Here is a 6,000-nt window from a genome sequence, read left to right on the forward strand (position 1 = left end):
ACCCCACACTTCAACACAATAACTAAAATAAGGCAAAATAAGTGAACAATACAATACTTATGATTGATATAAATCTTCTAATCTTATTGTTAGCAATTAAGGAACCAAGCCTAGTCCAAAACAGGTTTAAAAAAATACATTTGTGGAGCCATATTTGAAGGACACCTGCTAGATATGTGAAAAATACACAATGTGAGATTACATGGTCAATATTTCAAGAAAAACATGAATTGATTAATAAATAATAAGAGTGCATATTAGCTATTACCCACAGTTTCCATTATTTTTTTGTTGTTTTACACAATATCTGCAATAACGATGCAAAATTGCTTGTTGATGAAGTGAGTGGTTTAGCAAGAGGATTGAACAGGAACTCTACATTACACAATTTATTTAGGAGCTGAGCATCCCTAAAGGTCTGATCCTAAAATCGTCCCTTGTTAAACCTGAAGCGTTAAGTTATAACTTCAAATCTAGAAAACTGTCTCCTTCCTCTGCACCATTTGCTGCATTAAGTGACAGGTTACCACTGTTAACTGATATGTGCAGGTCCAACATTTTGGAGAGCAAGGAATTATATTTCTTATAGAGGGCAGCCGCTCTCTCTTGGGCAGCTGTCAGATGTTTAGCAGTGCATTATGTCCTGTTTTTCCATCAGGTTTTGTGGCAAAAGTTCAGCACTGACAGGAGGTGGAAGTATGATGGACAGCATCAATTTAGCTTTAGAGAGGAGTGTGGAAAAGTTGCTAATGTGCATTTCCAGGTCCCTGGAGTTCTTGATCTTAGATACTTCTGTGAAAAAGCTAAGTGCTGTTGAAAGTGCAGAGGGTTATTGAGTTACATAAAATGATTACCTCGGTTCTATCAGTTATTTAAGTATCCTGTTTTTGTGTTGGTGCATTTTAACAGGTTTCTGACAGCTGCAGACTACCTGCACAGGCAAGCGCCTCAGCCAAGCGATGTATCAGCAAAACAATCATGGTCGAGGCAACGAAAGCATCTTACTACTGGAGTGATGAAGAAACTGAGTTTTGTCTTACGGTAATGAAATAATTTTATATAAGTGGATGTTTTGATGGGAGAAATGATTGAAATGCGGACCTATTCAAGTCTGTGGTGAACAGCTTACTGGATGTCTGTTTCCCAACATGTACAGCTGAACAAGTCATGCACTTGCACAAATAGGACAACCAGGTTTCTCTGTGTGCATGTTGATGCCATATCCCGAATATGATCAAAACCGGGATAGGGCTTATAACCTGGACACCCAAGACCATGTAAAGACACTAAAAGTTGATTGAATTAAAGAGTAAGTTATGTGTCCAACAGAAATGAACTGTCTTTGTAAATTAAGACCTTTTATCTTGGCTTCACTAATACGATTTTTCCTTTGTATCTTGTCATTTTTCAATGAACAAGATTCATTCACTGATCTGATCATCAGTACTAAACTGAAACTCCTACCCTTCTACTGTCAACAGACAGGAAACATACTTTAAAGGTGGTGACTGTGGCAGATTAGCTTTTTCACAACACATTTTCTGCCTTGATCTTCTATGATTGTACGTTGTATTGAATTCATATTCATATTTATTTCTTTGGATCTTACAAATGTAGGTCATATGTGGCTGGTTTATTGCCTGCACATCTGTAGCATCATGTCTGCTGATATATTTTGGCTGTTCAAGACTGGAGCTGCCTTCTAAGCAGACAAGATATACTGTAGGTGTGTGTGCCTTGTGTGTGTGTGTGTGTGTGTGTGTGTGTGTGTGTGTGTGTGTGTGTGTGCTGAGCGAATCCACAGGGGGCTTTCGCTGGCTTTGACGTGCACTGGAGTGTGAACTGGTTTGGGGGCTTTTAGAGTGGCACTTAGTGAACAAATGCTGCCACTGCATTTGTGTGGACGCACGTCAGGGCGAGCTCTGTGCAGCATGTTGGCGTGAGGGGTAGATGCTGTGGATGGTAGTTTTGTATAAATATGGACAAACGCATGGAGATCTCATGATTGTGTATGCATATTATGGTTTAACTCGTTCACTAAACGTGCGTGTCCATTCAGGGATGTGTATGTTCAGTTGGAACCGTGTCCTGAATGTGTCTTAATGCTTACATCAGCTAACATATTTTCCATCAGCAGCAGTTTGCTGCAGAGGATAACCTTCAGGCGTCTCATACCCTCTGAATGACTGCATGCATGGGCGTACGTGTGTGTTTATAAATCCGTCTTGGTTTCAGTGTGTGTGTGTGTGTGTGTGTATTTGACTTCCAGTGTGTGTAGGAGGATGCATATGCCTGCGAGTGCAAGTGTGTGTGTGACTGAGCCTCAGCAGCAGTGAACAAATCTCAGGCTATAAATATCCTGCCTAACTGATGCTGAGCTAAAAATAGAAACACAGTTAACATTGCCTCCTAGAGGAGAACAGAAGAAGGGCACCCAGGTTTATAATCTCAAAAACACAGTGTATGGAGCTATTATTGTGGCAAAACTATTTGAATATGTGTACACAGATCCGCAAATGTGTTAAAAGAGCCACAAAATGCGTATACTAATCTGCAAATATGTAGACCAATTTCAAAATATTTACTTATTTATGAATGGCAGTGAACTTTTTCAGCTGTAAATCCTGAAGATACACACAAATGATCGCTTACAACTGAGGCCTCTCCATTGGCTGTCATTTTACACGTGACTTTTGCAACACTCCTGCCGTGCAAGATCCACAAATCCGCGTACACACATCTTCAAATGTGTGTCTGAGGATCTGCAAACACATTAGTGGGGTTTGTGAGCCCAGGCTCACAGGCTTGGCTGTCAGGCGGATAGGCTGCCAGGCTGCGTACCGCTTTGCCCGCACTGTACAGGAAACACATTTCAAAAACAATAATACAATAATAAAACAATAATAAAACTATACTGGACCCTCCATCGTAGCCTCCTCAGTAAAACTGCACCCACGACAGCTATCCAGCTCAGTAATGTCCGTCTTGAAGTCACTGGGTGCTACCACGGACATTCAGCCTAGCCTGGGCTCAGGGCAACAAACTCCACTAATGTGTTTGCAGATCGTCAGACACACATTTGAAGACATGTGTACGCACTTGTGGATCTTGCACGGCAGGAGTGTTGCAAAAGTCACGTGTAAAATGACAAGCCAGTGGAGAGGCCCTGTGTGTGCATTTGTGGATCTTTTTACATATTTGTGGATCTGTGTACGCATAATCAAATAGTTTTGCCACAATAATAGCTCCATAACAGTGTGTGTTACATCGTGTAGGCTGTTATGAATTGGAGCTTTCCAATGTTTTCTTTTCTGTCTTAAAGGAAAAGGAGGGAAAGACATCAGTGGGTTAATATGAATAGCAGTAATCACATTTGGAAAACCCAACAGAATCAGACTTCTGGCACTTGACTGCAGCAGTGTCTGTTGTCATTCAGACACGGTCAAACAAATGAATCTTTAGGTTAAATAAATCACTTTTAAAACACATTTGAAGGAATTTAGTAGGCTAAAGGAATGTCATCATTCTGCCAGGACTGGAAAGCAGAGGCTTTTTTTTTTGGTCAGAATTTACAGACAGATAGTGAGACCATCCAGTGAACCCCTTTCAAATGTCACACACACTTTTGTTGTGGTCATTCTCTGCATTTTCCTTGCTTATATGTTTTCTATGCATGTTTTGTTTTGTGTTTTACAGCATGTTTGGTGTCTGTCCATGATGTTAAAAAAAAGGCAAGAAACAAAGAGTCCATGTGTGTGTTTGTTGAAGGACTTTCTAATCTTCATATTCTGAGTGAGTTTCATGCATGTGTGTGTTCAGGGCGACAACGGTCAACCAAACTGTTCATGTTGCTAATGGCAGCCTTGGGGTGAGTGCAGCCATCTGCGCCTCTGCGTGTAAGGAGTGTGTGTGTCATATTGTGTGTGTCTGTGTGTGTAGGTGTCACTGCCTTATTTACAGCTGAATGTTGTGATATATAGTAAAAAGGAAGCACACTAACACAATTTCCTCATTGGCTGGCCAACTCTATGACATCATCCTTGTGAAAGCTAGGTGTTAACTCTGTGTGAGTGTGTGTGTGTGTGTGTGTGTGTGTGTGTGTGTGTGTGTGTGTGTGTGTGTGTGTGTGTGTGTTTGTGAGGTTGTGTGTGTATTTGGGGGTGACAGCTGATGTCTGAAATTAGGAGCAGCCAAAGTCAAACCCCCTGAGGAGTAGGAGAGGTGCTGGGCTGAAACACGTGTGCTAGATAATAAGATAATAAAACAACTTTGAATGAATTGACACATTGCTAATAAATAATATTACTTGTGTCTGTGAGTGGCAAATAATAATGTCTGCTGGTAAAATTAAATGTTGCAAAGTCATTTGAAGAATTCTGGCATTTAAGGGTTTCTACTCTTGACAGCTTATAAAACGAGGATATAGGCCGGATAACTAACCAGGCAGATTGTTTTCCGCAGCTTTTAATTGACTCTGTAAATGACTCAATGTCATTGTAAATGAGGGTTTCCCCTCAATGATGATTAAGTAGAGCTGATGACGAAGATGATGAGAAAATGTGATAAAAGCAAAATGATTTTACAGTCCTGTTGAAAAATGAGCAGAATGCCATTATGAGTCCCTGCGATTTAATTCAGACTCACAAATAAAGCTTTAAATAGGCCATTTTCACGGCAGATGCTTTTGCTGTGTTTCATTTTAGGCCTCCAGTTACACTTCCACGTAGTACTCTTCGTACTCTGTGAATACGACTCACTTGAGGGTAACAGCTGATGCCTGGTGTCAGTGCATGAAGTGTTGTCCCAAACCTAAGGTGAACTCTCTGCACTTGAAAAGACAAATACACCACTTAACCATCCTTTCAAAAGAATGAGTTGCAGCCATCGCTGCCTCAGTCTCTTATGCAGCTTTTTCCACCTTCAAGCTGCAGATAAAATGTTAAGCCCTTTGAGCACCACCTATTTGATCAGTTGGTACAACCTTGTTGAGGCACCCTGTTTATAAAAGTAAATGGTGAATGGACTTGAGCTTCTGACTACTCACTCTACTTTTACACCGTAGGTCACACCTTTACATTCACACACTGATGGCAGAGGTTACATTGTAAAGTCACCATCAGAAGTAACTAATCCCTTTCATACACATTCATACGCCGCTGATGAAGCAGCGGGAGCAACTTGGGGTTAAGTGTCTGGCCCTGGGACACATTGGACATGTGACGCCCAAGGACACATCAGTCAACCTTCCAGTTGAGAGACAACTGACTCTACCAACTGGGCCACAGCCGCCCCTGAACTGTAGGTTCACTGTGAAACACACAAGTGTTGTACAATCAGAATTTTGAAATACACTTGTTTTATTGTTACCGCAGCGCCCCCTGTGGGTTAAATGCTATGTGACCTTTGCAATGCCAAGATATTATTTGTTCCCTTCCTTGTATACCTGCTTATATTCATAGCTGCTGAAATGTGTTTGTTTTGCCGTTTGTCCTGGTCAGAGGGTTAAGAAGTGACATCAACACATTCCCTCTAGAAACACAAGTAAAATGAGGTCAGTGACTTTAACCTACTCTATATTCCTGTATTCTTTTTGTCTGTGAGTGTATGTGTGTGTGTGTTGTACATCCACTCAGAAACACCCGTACAGGCATCCAAAAACAGAGAGTGTTATAAACACACTCACACATATATTCAGGAGGTCTGCTCTGCTATGTCGTCTGTCTCCTCTGTGCTAAAAGTAAATGTCTATCTACCTTCATCTTCTACTCTCTCACAATGTCTGACATTTGGCACCAAGAGACTAACTCATGTTAAACATATCTGGGCTTTAGTGTGTGCGTGTGTGCGTGCGTGTGTGCGTGCGTGTGTGCGTGCGTGTGTTTTCCATCCAAACAAATTCGGTATTTGTTATCTGCTGTTTTCTGGCTCAAGTCAATTTGTTCTCTGTTGTGTGTGTGTGTGTGTGTGTGTGTGTGTGTGTGTGTGTGTGTGTGTGTGTGT

Source organism: Labrus mixtus, chromosome 10 (assembly GCF_963584025.1).
Source record: "Labrus mixtus chromosome 10, fLabMix1.1, whole genome shotgun sequence".
In the NCBI taxonomy this organism is placed as follows: domain Eukaryota; kingdom Metazoa; phylum Chordata; class Actinopteri; order Labriformes; family Labridae; genus Labrus; species Labrus mixtus.